The sequence below is a fragment of the Sceloporus occidentalis genome, unplaced genomic scaffold (genome assembly GCF_023333645.1).
Source record: "Sceloporus occidentalis isolate IW3139 unplaced genomic scaffold, rSceOcc1.0.p SCAF_2, whole genome shotgun sequence".
Taxonomy (NCBI): domain Eukaryota; kingdom Metazoa; phylum Chordata; class Lepidosauria; order Squamata; family Phrynosomatidae; genus Sceloporus; species Sceloporus occidentalis.
Genome location: NW_028316982.1, coordinates 89272491 through 89294104, shown reverse-complemented (window position 1 = coordinate 89294104; position 21614 = coordinate 89272491). Strand labels below are relative to the sequence as shown.

The 21614-nt window shown below is 40.3% G+C and overlaps 1 protein-coding gene across 5 annotated transcripts in view; it reads left to right on the top strand.

Moving 5' to 3' along the window:
- Positions 1-1412: 1412 nt before the first annotated feature.
- Positions 1413-21614, top strand: part of LOC149318659 (heparan sulfate glucosamine 3-O-sulfotransferase 1-like) — a 116946-nt gene continuing 96744 nt past the window's right edge. For all 5 annotated transcript variants that reach the window (XR_016279824.1, XM_089507846.1, XM_089507848.1 and 2 more), the window contains exon 1: positions 1413-1590. The gene's annotated coding sequence lies outside the window, so the exon portion shown is untranslated. The remainder of the gene's footprint in view (positions 1591-21614) is intronic.

Here is a 21614-nt window from a genome sequence, read left to right as displayed (position 1 = left end):
GTCATGTCTCTACATTTTTTTCCCTTGAATGTCCTACATATTGAGGAGCCTTTACTAGGACCACCTTGGGCAAGTCACACTCTCTCAGCCTCAGAGGATGATAATGGCAACCCCCCTCTCTGAAGAAACTTGCCAAGAAAACCCCATGATATAGGGGTGGAAAAGACCAGAAGGAGGAAAAGACTTGAAGGCACACAATACGCATACACACACATGTGAGGAGAGTTTAAAGTATGACTAAAATAGCCAAGTATGACTATTTTAGCCCCCATGTTTCTCCGCCTTTTTCTTCCCCTCACAAATTCAATCCTGTTTCTAGTAAGGGGCTGCAACGGGAAAGAGGCTCTGGCTGGACCACCTTCTTGACCCTGAGGCCTCCCTCCTAGCCATCCCTCCCTTCTCAGGGGGAGCTGCCTCAACACCCCCCAAAAACCTGTCCCAAAGACTTGACTACAGAAAACAAGACCAGCTCAGACTCAGAGTGACTAGACATGTCCTCCTTTCCCAGGACATGTCCTCCATTTCCTGTCCAGGAGGAATTCCCTCCGTTCTGAGCAGGACAAAGAAGCCTGCATTTAATACTTAAGGGAGTGTTCTGGGCTTTTGAATTGGGCCAGGTCCCACATTTTGAAAGGTCCTCCATTTTGCGGTGCCTGGCCCGCCTTTGGCGGTGAAGCCACCTGGCCACCCTGCTCAGACTCGGAGTAGCCAGACATGTCCTCCTTTCCCAGGACATGCCCTCCATGTCCTGTCCAGGAGGAATCGCCAAATGCCTCCAGTTGGAGCAGGACGAAGAAGCCTACATTTCATATCTGAGGGAGTGTTCTGAGCTTTTTTCTTGGGTCAGGACCTACATTTGGGAAGGCCCTGCACCTGGGCCCCCTGTGAGCCTGAGGGCCCCCATCCCAGTGAGCCCAGATGGACTGAGGGCTGGCTCCAGTGAAGAGGGCCAGGAGGGAGCCCTTGCGCGCCAAGGCGAGCCTCCTTCCTTCTCCAGCCTTTGAGGGGAAGGGGAAGGGGAAGGGGAAGGGGAGGGGGGTCTGGCTTTCCAGAGCCAGGGGTTGTGCCTTGACAAACCAGGGCTAGTGGGGAGCCACCTGGCTGCTGCCTGCCTCCCGCCCCAAGCTCCTCCTTCCCTCTTGGACTTGGAGAGGGCTCCTTTCAGGAGCCTCTAAAGAAGCCAGCCATGAGAGGAGAAGAGGCATGCATCCATTAAGGAAGTCCGCGCGCGGGAGTTCCAGCCAAGGGACCAAAGCTGGCCTTGGCCTCCAAGCAGACCTTCTTTTTCTCCCCTCTCTCTCCCTCTCTTTTTGCCCGAGGTCCTGGTCACTGGGATTGATGAATGAATCATGAGGTGGCTGCTGCTGCTGCTGCTGCTGCTGCTGTTAATGCATTTATCTGGGGCAGACTGTACCGCAGCCTGAGACGCCAGCGAGGAGCGAGTGCTCCTGGAGAGCTCCCCTGTCTCCAGACGAGCGAGCGAGCGAGCGAGCGACCCAGCCATCGCCTCCCTTGACTGCCCTCCTCCTTGGCCAGAGATGGGGGGACCTTGCAGCCGAAGCCTCGTCGCCTTCCCTGGCTCCTGAACAGGTGAGGATGCCCAGCCAAGGGGGGGAGTGTTTTGTCTGAGGGGGGAAAGCCATCCCATCCCTTTCAGAGGGAGGAAAGGTCTGGGAGGGAGAGGGTTCTTGCAACCCATCCTTGGGAAAGGGGTTACTGAGTGGTCATGAAATCACCTTGTGTGTGTGTTGTGTGCCTTCCTTCCCTGGGGTTTCCTTGGCAAGATGGGTTTATAGAGGGTTTGCTATTGCCTTCCCCAGAGGCTGAGAGAGTGTGACTTGTCCATGGTCCCCCCCCACCAGTGGGTTTCATGGTCCACCCAGAGGCTGAATATTAAGGGAGAAATATGGGTAGGGGGAAAAAAAACTTGGCATGCAGTCTGCTTGGCACTCAGTCAACTGTTCGGTGACTGTTGCCCTCAGACTGGCAGTCTGAGCTCTTCTTGTTTTTTGTGGTCCAGTCTTCAGGACTGAATCATAGATTCGTAGAGTTAGAAGAGAGCCCAAGGGCCTTCCAGTCCAACCCCATTCTGCCCTGCAGGAACTCTCAATCAAAGCACCCCCTGTCACAGATGGCCATCCAGCCTCTGCTTAAAGACCTGTAAGGAAGGAGACTCCACTACACTCTGAGGGAGTTTGTTCCACTGTCGAACAGCCCTTACTGTCAGGAGTGATATTTATACCTTACTGTCAGGATAGGCAGATATGCCCCTCAATCCAACCCCCAATCTCCACTATCCCCTTTCACGTTTCCACTTTGGTTAGCTCTGAAAGCTGGATATTGGAGCGAGTTATTCTTTTCTGCTTGTTATTTTGGATTTCTTCCAAATTAAAGCCCTCCGAGTTCTGGAGTCCATATCAGTTAGTACTGGTATACGATGATGGTTCCAGTCCTAGACGTTACCCACCCTCTTACAAGCCAAAATAAGATTCTCCAACATACTAGACTGCCGTTGTTAGAGGAGGATCCACAAGCCTCAAACCTTTGTGAGCAATAGAATTGGGTGACACAAGGTTACTAAAAGGTTTGGGTTACCTTTGGTTGTGGGGAATAGATGGGATCCACGTGTAAATCCATCCTGCATGTGTATATGTGAGAATGGCAGGCTTCTGAAATTTCCTCAGACAGTAGCTGAATGTTGCCCTAAAATTGGGTACGCTGACTGGAGTTTCAACTTCTTTCAGTAGATGTTATGAGTAAAACATTGTAATTAAAACAAAACCAAAACACACACACACACAAACTTGTCATTAGGGGGATAGCTATGATACAAGTATAGGTTCCCCTCTCTTTCATGAGAGTAATGAAGGTTTACTAATCAATGTACATATTGGGAGCATTGCTTTTGAAGGAGGAAGGGAACGCCACTTATGCCCCCTTACCCCCACTATAAGAAACACTCCGTTTCTCATCTTTGTCATGGAGTTTGTCTTCTGAGTCTTGGGGATGAGTTTTATGCTGGTTACTGATAGAGGATTTGGTTTTGGTTCTCTCTTTCCACTCTCACCCCCTCATACAGCACATTTCCAAAATATGGAATTTGAATTTCCCATTGATTTAAAACTGATGTCAATTACAGGGTAGCTAACCCATTTTGTAGTAAACTGAAAGCCTGAAGAGAGAATTGTCTTGCCTTATCCAAAGGCAGGTAATTTATGTCATGTTGCTTAATTTCTAACAGAGCAATCAGGCAGAACTCAACCCTGCTTACTAGTTATTTGCCTTGATTGGGAAACCAGATCTCTTGTTTTCCCAATTGGGTGTGGAAAGGGAACTCTGCATACACTCAGGAGCCATGCTACTATTGCTACACCTGGGCTGGAAAATAATTTTCTTAGTTGGTACATTTAAGCCCTGTTTCACATATCCAGGCTCATGTTAACTAATTGCTTAAAAACCCTGGTCTGTTTCAGCCATTGTGCTGTTGCTGTTCCTGGCACTGAAATCATTTTCCTAATTTAGTAATGGACAGTTTTAAATAAGTGCTTTAAAACATTAGTCTATTTCAGCTTTAAAATACAGAATGATTGCTGCAATTTGGCTAATGAGTGTGAATTTCACTTGGATATTTAAAGAGTAATCATGTACATTCAAGCTGTCCAGTATATATAATAACTGAGAACTTGTAGGCACTCCTGCAGAGGTACTCTATTGTGAAACTGCTAAATTCATACAGTTTGACGTCATACTTAAATTCAACACTTTTGAAATTTTTATACTTCATACCACTTAGGTATTTTTACCATTTACTTCTACTTTTGTGATGAAGTTAAAATGAATGAATTTGACTTTACATTGCATCTGTATTACGGCTGAGGTTTGGGTTTGTTTTTTTTAATATAGTCCATGATTTTGACCTGGCCAGTCTATTAAAAACCGGTTTTGTAGTATGCATATACACAAGGGAGAAGCAAATTGGAGTTGGACATCAGCAAAGCTACATTTGATTGTTTAAAATTAAAGGCATGCTTTAGAGAGCAATCTACGAAACATGTAGGGCAGGAGTGAGGGGGGAGAGTAGATTATAAAAGGTATCTTTCTACCTGCTTTGCTGTTGTTCATGAGGGTGTATAAATCTTGGTAGTTTAACAAAAACAGCAACAAATAGGTTTCCCCTTCCTAAATTAGACTGTGGAAAACTTAGAGGAAAATCAGGGATAGATTTTAATTCAGAAGGACTGTCTTGAGGGCCCTGGTGGTTGAGTGGAAAAAACAATCATTTTGATATATAAATAAATAGGAATTCCTGACCATACTGTCCCTTAATTCTTTCCACCGAACCTACTATTTTACACCTGGCTCCAGGACAAGGTGGTAGTAGATATCTGATTTCCATTAAAAAAAAAAAAAGCAGATCTCTTTATCCTGAAGTGCCCATCCATGATCTAAGACATCTTAGCCATTTTGGTCCAGTTCAAAACAATGGCATTGAACCACTCTAAATAGTTCAAGTCGTGTGTGCAGCTTTGTAATATCCAGTATTTACATGGAGACCTGGGTCAAAAGAGACTGAAAACTGTCCCCTTGTGTTATAAAATCAGTCCTCTCTGAAAACCAAAGGTGACAGCCAGCTCCTTGGTGTGACAGCAAAACTCATCCTGTCATATTAAGAAGAAAACCATCTTTAACATGATCCATCTGATATGTCACCTTCATCTGTGGCCATTTCTGAAGCTTGAAAGTTAACGAGAGAAGATGAATGTAAAATATTCAGTGTGATAGTCTGTGTAATCCTTCTTAATTTCAGTAGGCCTCCCATTGTATTATGTGCTCAGTGCTAACTGTAATTTCTTAGAAGTAAGTTCCTTCTACTGAATAGGCTTCACCCCTGAGTCAAAGGGGACAGAGCCAGACTGCTACATTTATCATACAGTGACACATGTACATTTAATGTGTGCATGCCTAGACAGCTGCCTGCTGTGGGACCCAAATCTAAACATGAAATTCCTTTATGTTTTGTTTGTACTTTATACACATAGCTTGAGGGTAATTTTATGCATAATATTTTTAATAATTTGTGAATGAAATAAAATGTGTGTACACCAAACCATCAGGAAGCACAGGTGTCACTATTTCAGCCACCCATGTGGACAATTTTGGATTTTGGAGTATTTCAGATTTCAGAATTCCAGATAGGGAAGACCCAACCTATTTGGAGGCTAAAATACAAGTTTTCCCAACCAGCTTTTTTTCAGACGGCTGTGCATTCAGTGTGCTGTTGCTACTTATTTATGGTAGGGAAATCCAGAATCTACTCTCCTGTTACTGGGACATCAGGTTTCCTCAACAGTATATGTATTTTTATTTTGCACCAGTTCTTCTGCAGCTGCCATGTAGGTTCTCTGTGGTGTGTTTTGAATGTGGCATATGTTGAGTGTGGTATCTGAAGGTGAACACAGTTGTGACCTAGTGCTATGCCATTTTATGGTCTTATTGTTCTGAACCCTAAGGTGAACCTATCACAGGGTTTTCTTGGTAAGATTTATTCAGAAGGGGAGGTGCTTTTGCCTTCTTATGAGGCTGAGAAAGTTTCAGTTGCCCAGGGTCACTCACGGGTGTTTGATCTCCCTCTGAACAAATCTTCTCAAGAAAACTCCATGATAGGCTTGCCTTATGGTTGCCATAAATTAGAAATTACTTAAAGGTACAAAACAGCAGTCCCCTTTGCCATGCTACTTCTATCATCCTGGTTTGGATGTTACTTTATAATGAGTCAGTTTAGAAAGAGAATACACAATTTTTATCTGATTTCCAGTTTGGAACAATCAGAGGATTGGAAATACCTTTAAGCATATTCTGAATGTCCTTGCTGGTTTTGCAGTTCATTTGCTTTGTGCTGTTATTTTAAAAACTCCATGTCTGGTTTGGTATTGTTATTTCAGGGTGTCCATACTCTTTTGCAATCCATATTGAAACTATCTCATGGACATTTTTCAATGAAAGGCGAAGAAATTGTTCCTTGGAGATTGGATACTGGGATTGATGTTGTGGCTTGCTCTTACTAGCATGACCTCATCTGGGAAATGCTAATTAAACAGAAAAAGATTTAACAGGTGGTGGCTCTGTAGGATTCGAATTTTGTTGTCACTGATAATAAATAGGCAGTATTATCTGACAATTGCACAGTTTGGAGCATTGAAACAATATGGTGAATCACATGGTATACAACAGATGTGAGATTTGTTTGTCTGTTTTGATGCAGATCTCTTTCCACTGACATCACTGTGTTCCACTATTGTTGGTTTGGGAGGGGGGAAAGTTAGCAGTTATAATTAACCTGTAGTTCACAATACATTTTTTTACTGCTCTTAAAAATGTATTGTTCTTCCTCCACCCTATTCTGGGAAATGTCATGAATTGGTTAGAATATAAACTAGAGTACTTTGGTGCTCCTGCCCCTGTAGTCTAATAATCACTACATGACTGGCCATTTCAGCTTTCCCATTTATTATAGTGCTTGAAGGTATTTGGAACACATTGGAAAAAGAGTACAAAGTCTGTGTTTACAATTTCTTGGGGGTTTTTTTCTTCCTAAAGTTCCTTCCCTTCAAACAGGTCTTCCCCCTTTTGCTGATCTCTCACTTCGAATGTACAAGTTAAGTATATTCTCACTTCGCTCATCTTTGTTTTGATTTCATTATAACTGGGAAACGATCAAACCACTAATTTCTTTCCTTTGGAGGAAAAAAATGCTATGACAGAGTCTGATGTGGAGATACTGAGCCTTGCAACAGACTGATATATAAGTTAGTGACTTATGCTGAATGTGACTATCATATGCCATGCTGCTAATAAATATGGAGAAAAGTAGTGGATCACTAGTACATGGAGGTGAGGCTGAAATTTAATTTATTTAGCTGTTGTTTTTCTATTCCTAACCCTCAGGGTGGGAATCATGCAACCCTCTAGGTATGGTTGGACTGCAGCTGCAGTGGTCAGGAATACTGGAAGTTACAATCCAAACACTTCTTGAAGACTTCAGGATTCTCACCACTGGAATCTAGTTGGCTTTTTGAATGCTTGCTTCAAAAATAAAAGTGTTGTATATGCATACAGTATGTGTGTTGTTTCACTACTTTCTACTCCATCCTACTTGAAAGTAAGTAGACAGAAAATAGTATTTATGTATTCCCTCTACTCTTCTTGCTCAATCCATATCAACACTGTTGTGTAAGACAGTGTGGCTATGCTTAATGACGTGAGTCAAAGACAGTCCCATCTGGTTTTTCACCTCTTGCAACAGACTGAAGTCTTTGTCTTTTTAAATCTTAAAAGCTTAGTGCTACATGCTTCCTGATGACACATGGTTTAAAAGGAGCTGAGCAGGGCAAAATTGATTTCAGCATTGCTCAAGACACTGTAAATGACACACAATTCACCTTATGACTGCTGGTCCATATTGGTGATGATGTGAGCATACTCTCTGTCGTTTGTTGTTGCATTGAATATTATTCACTGGTGCTTGACATCATAAATTGTACACCAGTATGTTTAGAGATTAACATGTCAGAAAGATGTTTCTCAAGGGTCAGCTACATCTTGATATTTTTAAAGAATGGTGTGCATGGAACCTTACTAGATGGCATCATCCGTCTTCAAAATGCAAACCTGACAGGTCTGGCTTGCTTAGCTGAGCTATTTACTCTTTGATAGCCTTTCTTTTTATTGTCTTTACACACTGGAACAAACATTGCAACTCATGATGCAAGATAAAATTGTTTACAACAGCAAACATTACATACAAAATAAGCCAAGCCCATAAGCAAGTTAATCACGTGGAGTGCTCATTTGTGGGTTTTTTTTAATAAAAAATGGAAAATTTTGGTGTGTGTAAATGTACTGATGCACACAATTTGTAGACAGTGACACTGAAGGTCAAAAAATTCCTTAACATATCTTCAGGAAGATATAGTGCACCATAATTTATTACTTGCTGACAAATATAACTCCTAGCTTCTGGTTGTATGATATAGTTTGCTTGCAAAATGGAAACAGGTTGATGATTGTACTGGACTAGATTGTGAACTAAAACGCAACAGGTAATCAAAGCGTTTGAAAGAGCCAATATGATCTCAAACTAGTTGATTGCCGGTATAAAATGGCAAGGAAAGGGGGATTGGATTTGGCTTCAGTCTCCCACACAGCTGCCATTTCCTTAACTGTTGGTTGCCTGCTTGTATTGGTATAACCCCCATGCTTTACTTGCCTTCATTCTTCTTGATCACCCTATTTCTGTGTTCATTTTTTAAAGTTGAAATTCTTTAAATAACTAGAATTGTAGAATCAAAATAATTTGAACAAATTAAGTAGATGTATTCAGATTTTATAAATTTGTAGGATTTATTGTAAAGTGTTATTTTACCATGACTTGTGGTAGAGATTTCAAAACTATGTGGCAGTTATTTTAAGAAAAGCCATGCACAATTACATGTGTTATTTTTGACCAAGCATAAGCTTGCTTATACAGCTGGCCCGCCCCTTACACGGGCTTGCCTTACGCGAACTTGAGTTAATGCGGAAGGCCTGCCCCAATGAAAATAATGGGGTGCCCGCTCGTGTAGTGCACACCATGGCACACCGCAGGAACATACCCCATTATTTTGAATGGGATTTGAGTCCCATTCACGGGATTCCCCTTAAGGGATTCCCGTAAGGGGATTCGATTCCCCTTACGCGGGAGAGTCCGGAACGGATCCCCGCGTAAGGGGCGGGTCTACTGTAGGAATTTTTGTAGGCCAATCTTTACTAAAGTGTTATTGTTTTACTAACTCAGTATCTAAAACCAGTTTTTGACTTTAAGTTAACCATTATTTAGGTATATTCTATATTTTGATTGTGCTAATTCAAGAATAGTGCTATACTACCAATGGGGAGAATTCCTATTTACAAGAAAGCTTATACTATATTTGGTAAAACAGAAGGGGGAATTATGCCTTGGAGCATAGGAGAACTGAACGTAAAGAAGTTTGAGGAATCAAAACATTTGTTTTCATTCATTTTTCCTCGGACATCTCTTTCTCATCCCCACCAATAAAACAAACCACTGGAAGGTTGGGATCCATCCTCAACAATATGGGAAATGGTATGGATTCCTGAGAGGGGGAAATTACCCCCAAATTGGCCTTGAATCATAAAACAATTTAGCTTAAAGAATTTAATAGAAAGAAATTACCTCTTCCCGTACAACTTTAGGTTTTTCTACAATTAGATGAACTATGTAGAAGATATAGCTTTAGAAATTAAAAAGTTATGAAGACACCACTGGTTATTTATTAGGTAGACTGTAAAAGTAATTTAAAAACCCCTAGTTTTTAGAGCAAATTGATATCCCTTATAAAGATCTTAATTTCCTCTCTTCTCCTATTCTCTTTCTCCTTCTTTTTGTTACATAAGATAACAATCCACATTCAGTTTATGGAGGGGAACTGCTTATGTAATACAGTATTTTTAAGTAGAGACCAGCTGCATGTACTGTAGTAGGTAAAGTGTCAGATGCTGAAGACTGGGGTTCAAATTCCCATTCATCTGAGTGGCCTTGAAACAGTTCCTTTTTCTGATTCCTGTGGTTTCAAATGGATTTAGGTCATTGGATACCACCTGTTCAGCTTTCAAGGATGAAAATGTAACTGGTACTGTTAATGCAAAATTGTGGCTTGCTAAATATAAGGCCAACATTTATAAGGGGCTATACAGACTGCCCCTATCCTGGCCGGATCAGGGCCGCAGCAACCTCACATCACAGCCCCGATCTGGCCTCTGGAGGACACAAAAAGAAGCCACAAAAGCGGCTTTTTTGCACCCTACAAAGGGCACCATAGCTACAGCAGTGTGGCTGTATGGCATCCCTTCGGCGCTGCATCATCTGGAATTGTGCCGTGGTACCGTGCACCATCCGGAATGGTGTGTAATATCATGACGTCCTGGGGTGGAGTCAGGGCGTCCAGTGTCACAAAGTCTCTACTGCATCTATCTTTCAGGATGAAGTATTCCATTTACATTGTATGCAAATCAGTGTAACACTAAGGCCAATGGTTCTGGTCCATTTACAGTGCGCCTGTGTCATATGCAGGCACATTATATGCATCTTTCAGCATATGCTGAAAGCAGTGCTGCTTCTTCCGGTGCCATGCACCAGAAGAAACAATGGCATGTGTGCCAAAGGTGCGCGTGTGCCGCTGCCACGATGCGCCACCGCAAGCACGAGCCCCATTACTTGTAATGGGGCTCGAGCATACATATTTTTTGTTTTACATGGGGGGGTCTGGAATGGATCCCCGCATAAAACAAGGGTGCACTGTATAACATTTTTTCAGCTAGTGCTAGCTGGAATATGCCTTCTCATTGGATGCAGCACCCACCTTGAGAGGTTTTGTTTGACCATCTTCACAGTTATGGAATCTGTTGTATAAGTTAGTGGTCTGCTCAGATCTAAATTTGTTGTTGTTTCTTAGTGCTATTAATTGGTATATTCCCTCCCTGTGTGGTTGTTGTTGTTGTTGTTGTTGTGTGCCTTCAAGTTGTTACCGAACTTTGGTGACCCTAAGATTATCACTGTTCTTTCTTGACAAGCTTTGTTCAGAGGAGGTTTCTCATTGCCTTACTCTGAGGCTGAGAGAGTGTGACTTGCCCAAGATTACCCAGTAGGTTTCTGTTGCTGGAAATCGAACCCTGGTCTCCGGAGACCTAATGTAATCTTGCATTATATTAAAATAATTTATAGTTTCTTTATTCTTGTTTTATGGTCTTTGTATCAGTGTTAGTACTTTTGAATAAAAAAGCAAGTTGAAAAATATTGATATTAGTAATATTTGCTAGACATAATTCCAAACAGACTGGCAAAATATCTGAATGATATTACTATAGACAGGTTCACAACAGCACAAATACAAAAAAAAGGAACACTACTTGGAGAATACTTTCTCCTTCTACTTAGATTGTTGGACAGAATCCAAATCACTGGTGGTCAGAAATTCCAGTGGTAGGCTGTGAAACTATTAGTAACAACAACAACAACTTGCATCCAAAGGTATCCTTGTAAGAGCAGAATGCACTTCTGGTTAAGTAAAGTGGGATCAATTGATTCTACTTCAGTCTTTGGCATTCATCTGTGCTACAGAAAAGTGTCTGTGAACAGTACCCTGAACAATTTAAGTGGGGAAAGAAAGAGCTTTTGCAGAAAAGCAGAAATGCTATTTAATTGCACATTGAAATCTTTGGATACAAACCATTATTTATGACACTGACTAGTTCAAAAGACAAAACAAGTTTATTATACAGAATATTAAAGAATGGTAGAGAAAAGACAGAAATTAGCTATCTGCTCTGACATTTTCTCTAATGCCAATTCTTTAAAAGTAATATAAAATTGGTTAGTGAAAAGTCCAGCATATGTGCATCTTCTGCATTGTCGGTCAGAAAGTAAGCTCTCATCTAACATGCTTAAATTATTTGTTTATTTATTTAATATCTACCTTCCTCTCAGTGTGGAACCCTCAAAATAATTTTCTTAGCTATGGAAAGAACTCTGGCCTTCAAGTGTTTTCAGAGTATCTGCTGTGCTCTTTCCATTGCTGTTTTTGAAAATATACTTGCTGCAGCTGTTTGTAGACTTGTCTTCACTCAGTGATGCTGACAGTAGCTCACTACTTTAATAGAGTTTTATATGACAGTGGGTGAAAGAGAATAGCTTCAGCAAGTTCCCGTACTGAGACTATGGAGGAAAAAACTTTGATGAATGGTGTTGAGGAAAACAGTTCTTCTGCACACCCAGAAAGGAATTGCTGTTTTGTATTTTCTAAAACTAACTCCACAGAGGTAAAATTTAGAGCCTTAACCACATTTGTCCAGAATATCAATATGAAAAGGGATTTTGTAGTACATTTGAGACTAAGGAGATTATCAGATTGGGAGGAGGGGAGCTGGGAGGTAGTTTTTTCAGCCTGTCTGTTTGAGGCCATAGACTAGATCTACTTCCTCAGATGCATGGAGTAACTGGTGCTCAGGAAGAACCTTTGTAATCAGACTCTGTGAGTAGCCAAAGAAATTCAAAAACCTGCGAATATGGTGATGAGGTGACAAGTTCAGTTTGAGTTATGTTGTTGAAGCACAAAGATAGGAAGAGAAATGTTGCCAAAGGCCATGGTGGATAACTGACCATATGTAATAGAGGGGTACAGTCAGTCCCCCTTATCTACAGATTCTTTATCCATGGATTCAGCCATGAAAATATTCAAAAAATGCATAAATTCCAAAAAGTATACCTTGATTTTGCCATTTTATATAGGAGACACCATGTTACTATGCCATTGCATTTAATGGGATTTGAGCATTCACATACTGGAACCAAACCCTGGCAGATGCCAAGTGCCCACTGTAGTATCATATTTCATAAATTGTATACTCTGTGGGAACAAGTGAATTAGATTTTATTACTCCAAGCAAATGACTGAATTATTAATTGCTGACTAGTGGTAGACATACCACAACATCTTTCCAACCTGATGCTTACCTTGGGACAGCAATTCCCATCATCCATGACTACTGTTCTAACTACAGATGATGGGAGTTGTAAGTAAAACTACTTGGAAGGCACTAGGTTAGATAAATCTGTACTATATGGGAAAATGTTGATTGCATATGTTTAAAAAATTACCACATGTCGCTTAAGCACCTTATTATTATTATTATTATTATTATTATTATTAAATTACAAGTACAAAAATCAAAGCCTTTTTCTTTCTCTCACTCAGGTCAAGAGAGACACAATTCCTACTTATGTTCTCCAGCCAACAGTGCAATGTAAAAACATTCTTCAGGGGTAAAGTCGAAGGCTTTAATGGCTGGCATCCATAGTTTTTTGTGGGTTTTTCGGGCTATGTGGCCATGTTCCAGAAGAACAACGTCAGGAAGAAACTTTTCTGGAATATGGTCACATAGCCTGAAAAACCCACAAAAAACTATTCTTCAGGGGTTTCAAAAATCCTGTGATGCAGAATTTCATTATGGGATAGGGGAGACATAGGGAGGAAGGGAAGAAAGTCTCATTTGCACTGACTGAAGCAATATTTATTTATTTATTTATTTATTTATTTATTTATTTATGGTATTTATACCCTGCCTTTCAGCCCTAAAGGCTATCAGAGCGGCTTACAATTGTTATTTTTAATTAGACGGTTCCCTGCCCTTAGGCTTACAATCTAAAAGACACAAAACAAAAGGAGAAGGGAATGGTGGTGGGAAAGGGGATGAGGTCCAGTAGTTATTCTCTCCCTCTGAGGCCTGTACCAAGGTAGATGGACTGGAGGGAGGGCTCTCTATCTATATACCACACACACACACACACACAAATTTATACATACACACACATACAGCAGTGCTTCCTAGGCTATTTGATGTGGCAGACTGATGATTATTATTTTACAGTGTGCCAAGGATCCTTACCATATTTGTGCTCATTGGCTATACAGTGGTACCTCGGGATACGAAATACCCAGGTTACGAAATTTTCGGGATACGAAAAAATCCCATTGGAAAACATTGTTCCGGGTTACGAAAGTTTTTTCGGGTTACGAAAAAACTTTTGGTGCTTTTCGGCGCGATTTCACACGGAATCGCGGCTTTTCCCCATTAGCGCCTATGGGAATTCGGCTTGCGAAAGCCTTTCGGGTTACGAAATTGACAGCGGAACGAATTAATTTCGTAACCCGGGGCACCACTGTAGTTGTTTATTGCAATCCTAGAAACTGGACCAGCAGGCAATAGCTCCAAGACTTGCACCATGACAGTGGCTGCCACTTTCAGTAGCACTGCACCATTAGATCTTGGCCTCTGGAGGGAGTTTCTCTTCTTACGTGGTGCTTACCATGACATGAGTGTGCAAGATGTGGTTGGTAGTGGTATAGGAAGGGACTTTCTAAGAGCTTCTTGTTAATGTGTTACAGGTATGGTCTAAACTTTAGAATTACTATTTTAATTTTATTTTTTAAAAGAAAACTGCAGTGTCATAATGAAACACAGTGGAGCTCTTACATACGTTTTGTGCCATGTAATATATACTCTGAACAGAGATGCAGTGATATAGTTTCATTGTTGGATTTACAAGTGTTTCCCCCTCCTCCCCCTCCCCCCCCATGAAAATAGAGTATAGATAAAAGTTATGATAGACCAATTTAAAGAAGTGGTTTAAATCACCAAGAAGAAAAAAAAGACTCATTCAAGAATCCTCATATTTTGATTCATACAATTCCTGAACAAAAGTGCATACTGATTAGTTGGAATTACAGTTGAAACATGTGGGTTTGAATTTAAATAAAACCCTATTACTGTCATGGAGAACAAAGGAAGGGACCTTACCTTGGAGAGAGATCACATCCTTGCTATTTTTAAGGCCAGTTCAGTCCCCTCAAACATGCATCCTGTTAGTGATTTCTATGTGCATAAGTACAGCTTATGTGCATACAAGTCCCTTTTTGGACCATTTCACCCACTTTGATATAAAAGCCTGATTTGAATCTTGTGTGTACATAAGTCTTTTTAGTTATGGGACTGGGCAAAGGGGCATGGAACCTTCCCTATCCAGCAATGTCAGTCCCTGGAAGGGGTGGCAGTGGCTGCAGCTGTTGTTCCTCCTTTTTTTTAACCAGACAGAAAGGGAGGGAAAGGGAAAATTCAGAATTCATGGAGGAGGAAAAAAGTGGTTGTGCTGCATTTGAAAGTACACCCTTGATCCTACCCTCTCCCCAAGCAGAGCTGAGACCAGCTGCTTTTCTATGGTCTAAATATCATCCATTCCCTTCCCCACCTGTAAGTGATAGCAGGAGCATTTCCCAAGGCCCGACAGTTGACAGGTAGTAGGAGGATGTGAACATCACAAGCGGAGCTATGCATACATATAAGGATTGTTTATTTGTTTATTGAATTTATTTCCCAGCTTTCTTCCCAGATGGGATTTTAGCTACAGCACAAGTGGAGCTATGCACACATGTAGGATTATTGATTGATTTAATTTATTTCCCAGCTTTCTCCCAAGATGGGGTTTTAGCTAAAGCGTGATATAGGAATTATGCATTTGACCACTTAACATCTTTTAGTGCAGGGATCAAGATAGAGGTCTTGAATGGTAACACAACAAAGTCCCCTTCCCCTATGCAGAGAGAAAATGCAAGGCCCTTGTGTTTCTGCTTCATTACTGCTTTAGGGAGTGTGATACTAAGTGGGAGAACTGGTGCAGGCCCAAAGATGTAGAACACCCACATAGGGCCCTGCTCTAAATCATATGTGTAGTGTGCCTAGAGTATGTGCCCTTCCTAGAGGATACTGCGTAAAACAATATAATCAGTACTGTTAAAGATCCCTACCTAGTACTGTATGTTGGAAAATTGTTCCTATTTAAAGTAGATAATGTTATTTTTGTATGCCTTCCAGTCATTTCCAACTTACAGTGACCCTATCATGTCACTGTTTTTTGGCAAATTTCTTCAGATGAGGTTTTCCATTGCGATCCCTTGAAGCTAAGAGAGTGTGACTTGCTCAGAGTCATCCAGTGGGTTTACATGACCAAACCTGGATTTGTACCTGAGTTGGGGAATTGTAGCTTTTGGACTATAACTCTCAGAATGAACCTGCCCATTGGATTCTGGAATTGATAATCTAAAAATGGTGGGGGGTTTTTCTCCATACAGATTTTTCCAACTCTGCTCTCTCCTTCTTGGAGAGATAAACAATTTCATATGTATCTTGATTTGCATGACTCCTCACAGAGGTAATTCTGAGTTTGGGCATAGCAAGCATTAATGTTTTCTTTTGTCAGTACATGGTTGTAATGTCCAGACCAATCAGACAACAACAAGAACAACATCAACAAGATCTGATCTAGAACAAGAGAAGTTCTGAACAGTGTGATGATTTCAGCAGAAGAACTAGGTCAATTCACACAATCAGTCTTTGGACATTAACCAAAGTTAACTAATAGGGATGTGGCTGGTGCACATCCCTACTATTTCCAAACAAAAGGGCTTTGGGGAGGAATTGTTGTTATTTTTTTTTACTAGTCTAGACAGTAGTATGATGTGGAAAACATACTTGTTATGTAACGAAATAAGAGTAATTAGGATTGCAACCAGACAAAAATTTATTGAGAATATCTAAAAAATATTTGACAAATATAAGAGTACATTAATATGAATTGTAGAAGGTGACAGTGATGGTAATAATTCATTCCTGGAAACTCCCAAAGAGGAAAATGGGAAATAATTGAATATATTTTTGTACAAGATCCACTGGGGGAGGGGGAAGGGGGAGAATTTTATAGATATTGTAAGGAGGAAACTGATGTGAAGACAATCATTATAATCTTCTCCAACCCCCTTTTTAAAATAGTTTTTAACTAAGATGGCAATTCATTTTAAACACTATTAGTTTCACCTTTCTTTCTTTAGTGCATTTGTGCCATATTTCTTCCTTTCCATACATTATTTTCACTCTACTTGGTACAATACTTTCAAATGTTTATGTTTTTAATTTTAGACACTTGCATGAAGTTTCCCCTACACACACCTGCTTCTCTTTATTTGGGCTAAAATGAGTGTGATGGCACTAGAAATATGCAAATTTATTGGTTTCATTGCATTTTTCGTAATTCTACCAGCACTACTTTTCTGTCCCAGTTCTGTAATAAGTTGAAAGCCTTTTTTTTTGTCCCATATGGTAATTCATGCCTTTGTGTGTGCATTTTTGAAAAGGTATATTTTCTCTTACTGTATATATTTATGTCTGTATTTTTTTCTGTTTGTCTGTGTGCACATTTTTTACATGTACCCATGATTTTGTGTACAGTTTTTCTCTGTTGAATGAAAGGTGGTACTTCCCTTTGTTGTATGTCCAGCCTAATGTTATTTAATTCTATTTTTTAAATGATAAGGATATAGGGACTGGTGAAATCTGAAGAAAGCTTTTGTGTATGTCACGCCAAAGAACAGAGGCTTATGGTTAAGAGCGAGTCTCAGTCCAGTTTCTTTTTAATGGGAAAAAAATGTTTCATTAAAGTGCCATATAGTCTTCCAGATTATTGTGAGTAGGTGGACCTTAATAGTTTTCTTCATCCCACTTAAAGGCTATCATTATTTCATAGTGTACAGTACTTATTTTTTAAAAGAAAAGAGTGATAGACAGCAATATTGGCCCAGGAATTATTATTTAAGGATTCATTTCGCCAAGTCTGTGAAATCTCTTTATGAATAAGGGTATTGGGTTTTACATATCAAGATCATTTTGTTTAAATGTCTAGAAACCGGTGCATAGATTGTCCTTTGGAGAGAACAAAGACTGTTGCAGTGTTTGTTCTTTACAGCAGACAAATCTCTTTGGAACGTTGAAACATTCAGAATTTGGAGCAAATGACTGTGAGGTTGTCAGCAATGGCAATCAAGTCTGAACTGAAACATCCCTTACAGTTCAGAACAAAGCAAATGCTAGTCTTTGATCCTTATTTTGCCAAAACTAGAACAGTGTATCTTTCCCAAACCATATGAAAGCATCTTGACAATGCTCCATTTGATAAAAGTAAAAGATGTTGTTTTCATTCTGTATTTTTGAGCAGAATTATCTGGGCATGTGACAAAGTAATGGTTACTCAGAATTGGATTATGATCTCTGTGACCTTGATAGGGGTCAACAGTTTCATGCAACCCTTGTGGTCCTGACCAGGAAAAAAAACAGCCATCAGAACACTTGAGAGTTTCTAGTAATTACTTCCTGAAAGTGGATTCAAATAGCAGTGCCCAGTACTCTTCCACATGACCTTTGTCAAGGGGAGGAAAGGGGGAACACAGAGGAAAGGCTTGGGCCTGGGGAAGTACATATTTGGGCATGATTTCTCAAATACTTATGGGCTGCCTTGAAGAAGTGTTTTCCATAACAGCCTGTCTATCTCCTTTCCTGTTCTAGTTCATGAAATTCCAGTGAGGGTTACGGAGTGGGAAGGTTGATGGTCTGGCCCTGTGTGGTGAAGGCTTTTCAAGTGCCTTTACCACTCAGCTCTCAAAGGAGTCCCAGTCTTCTGCCCATCTTTGGAGCAGGTGAGGTGGTGGGAATTGCTGCATAGCTGTTTGATTACACACAGACCCTTCAAGTGGATGGGTTGGAAAGAAGGCTGGTTGAACATTTTGGTCACCAGAGGGATTGTGGCTCAGTTACAAAGGTCATTGCTTTTATTCCAAATCCAGGATGCATAACATTTTATTCTGGTCCATGGCCATAAGTTGTCTATCATAGGAAAGGTACAATATCTAAACTTCTGCTGGGCTGCAGATGTTCAGCAAGATATTAAATTCATTGAAATTAAACTTCATCCTTCTCCAGTCTTCACAACCAGACCAAATCCCCTTGGAGCTTGGACCTGTCCTCTTGTTCTTTGTAAACATTCATTTTATGTGGCTGCTTCTATTTGAAGTAGTAATACATTATTTCAGCAGCTGTTTGACCTCAGGCAAGACTACCTCAGGGCATCCTTACACTAGTGAGCCAGTCAGCTGCTTCTTGTATTTGCTGTTGAATACTGGTTGATGTTTCTTCTTCCTACTGTAGATGGCTGGCTTTCTAGTGTGAGAGCTTGGAATTAATTGCCATTCTAGCTACTTCTCACAAGACTTTTCTCTTGGTCTTTGGGGTGCAAGGATAAATAATGGGCTAGCAAGATGAGCGTATTGTCAAATGGAAGGAAAAATAGTGTTCAGGATACTCACTTGCAAGAGTGTAGATACTGGAAAGTACTAAACTCTGCCAGTGTCTGATGCCAGCCCTGTAGAGGGATTAAATGAGTGTGCAGGGTTTGTATTAAGTGGTTTTACAGGATATGTAGAAAATCCCTGAATAATTCATATATACAATAAGGAGAACTTGGTAGGTCTTGGGCCTAACCAAATTTTGAAATAGCATGTTGTAGATAATATAGGTTTCCTGTAGCTAAGAACGTTTAGAGGGTAAAGTCAAATTTTTGGGATATTGAGGATATCATGAAAAGTCACATTTCAAAACAAAAAAAAAAGCATAAGGAGCAAGAGCAAAGTTACATTATTGGTATAGTGAATAATGTTATGTTATGTTCCTAAGTTACATTTAAAGGGCATCTTTAGAGGCATTTTGATAGGAATTTTTCAAGTTTTATACTGTTACCTTGAAACAGTAACAAATAATAATTGTAAAACAGCAACAGTGCAACCAACTTTATGGTTTTTCAGTATATAGGGAGTAACAAAAAGAGCCCACTTCTCAAACACTGGTAAGTAAGGGGAATGGATTATTGAATTATTTTTTTAAATGGTCAGACTATTGGGCCATGACTAAGGCTGGTCTTAGAGCAATAGGCCTATGTTATGCTGTGCTCTTTCATTTTTGCTTCACCTAGTTTGGAATTAGCAATAGTTTCTTAGTTTATATAATGTACACCTTGTTCTCTCTAAAAACTGTACGGAACAAACACCATACATTCAAGACCCACTTCAGTTTTCAGCTCTACACAGGCTCCTTGCTTCATTACATCCTTGCAGGTTCCTTGCTTCATTACTGTAACTTGATGGCTAACAACTAATGTGCTCCATTTGATAGCCTATGATCCAAGCAGGGGGCATGCCTATTTCTGCCACTGTGAGATAAGATGTTCTACTCAGACCAGTTCATTTGGATTGCAGTGTGCCTTAATCACCTTCTGGCTAGATAATTATAACGTGCTTTATGTGGTATCCTTCAAAAGTGTTCAGATGGTAAAGCTAAGGCAAAACTTGTTCTAGTACAAATTACAGCTGATGCAGAACATGGTGGCCAGATCTCTGTCAAATAAGCATTTTACAGAATACTTAACTAAGGCGCTTTACAGGATGCCCAAAAGGGTGGTCTGAAAAGTGCTCTCATTTGCTATGTGGAGGAGCCTCAGCAGCCAAACCGCGCAGCTCCTCCGCACAGCAAAAAGAAGCCGCAAAAAATGCCTTCTTTTTGCGGCGTATTAATGATGCTACAAGGCGCCAATGGAGCACTTGCGTCGTCATTACCGCACCGAGACATGTGGACGCTAAGCATCCACTACGTCAAAATGGTGGCGCCCACATAGAATGGGCGCCGCCATTTTGTACGCGCTCGGTGCATACTAGCGTTAGGGGTGTCCAGAAAGGAACGGACATACTAGGGTGCCCGTGCGGAACGGGCCTAATTGTGGATTGTGATTGTTTGTTTCCAAACACAGTTCATGGTATTCATTCTTACCCATAAAGTCTTAAATGGCAGGATATCTGCAGAACAGCTCTTTTATTAATCTGCACCTAATTTTTAATTATCATGTACTGGCTATATGTTTCACTATCCAGGGAGACTAAGAACTCTACAGGTCCTTTTCTGTAGCAACAACCAGATTATGGAATTTTCTCTCTCTAGGCTTCCCCTTTATTTTGCTTCATACAGGCAGTGAACATTCTTCTCTTCCATTGATACTTGAATTGTGCTTCAGATGATGCAATCTAATTTTACCGTTGGTCTGTATTCTAATTTTTTGATGTTTTGCAGGGATTTTATAAGCTTTATTGGTACTTTCTATTATTTGTATATCTCTTCAAATACCTGTTAGGAAGTATGTTGATTCATATTCTAGCTGACTAATAAAAACATCTGTTAGGTAGTGGGGTGATTTGAGTCAACAAACAAATGCAAATACAAAATTATATCTGTGCTCCATTCTTAACACATGCAAGCAATTAATATGTAGACAGATCTTGGAGCAAATTTGAGACTAACTAAAGAAAGAAATTGGCAGCATGAGCTTTCATAGACTTAAGTCTACTTTCTCAAATGCATTTAGAGAGGAAGTAGACTTAAGTCTATGAAATCTCATGCTGCCAACTTCTTTCTTTAGTTAGTTTCCAAGGAGCTACAAGATCTCCCTACATACTGATTCTACAAACTAACATGGCTATATCTTTGAATTATCCAAGCAATTACAGTCATCCCTTCTGATTTGTGGGGATCCATTCTGGACCCCCCGCCCAACAAATAAGGAAAATCACCAATATTGAAGCCCCATTGATTACAAAGGGGGGACACTTCCGTGTGTGGTGCTGCCATTATGCCATTATGTCCCTCCCAGTTTGCCATCCGTGAAAGACTGAGGGATGCAAACAGCAAGACTGTGAATTGGGAGGGATGATTGGAATGCAACATTAAGAAGTACAAACGTGAACTGGCAAGGTTTGGGGTACTTGGGAAAAACTTGACTTCTTTGTTAATCAGAGGCTATCTGCAGCTACACTCCTCTAATTGGCTATAGCATTTTAAAACCTTTCTGCAGAGAAGATGATTGATAGGATTTCCATTTCTGTGCAGTTTTGAAGGAACAGATTAAACAATTTATGCTTTGTTCCTTTCATTCTCATAGAAAACTCCATTGATACCTCATGTTTTATGGTAGTATAGAGTGATTGGTCTTTGAAATGAAACTTTATGACTTAACATAAAAAACTGGCAGCTTTAATTCACATTCTTTTTCTAACCTACTGCAGATTAAGAACTTGTCT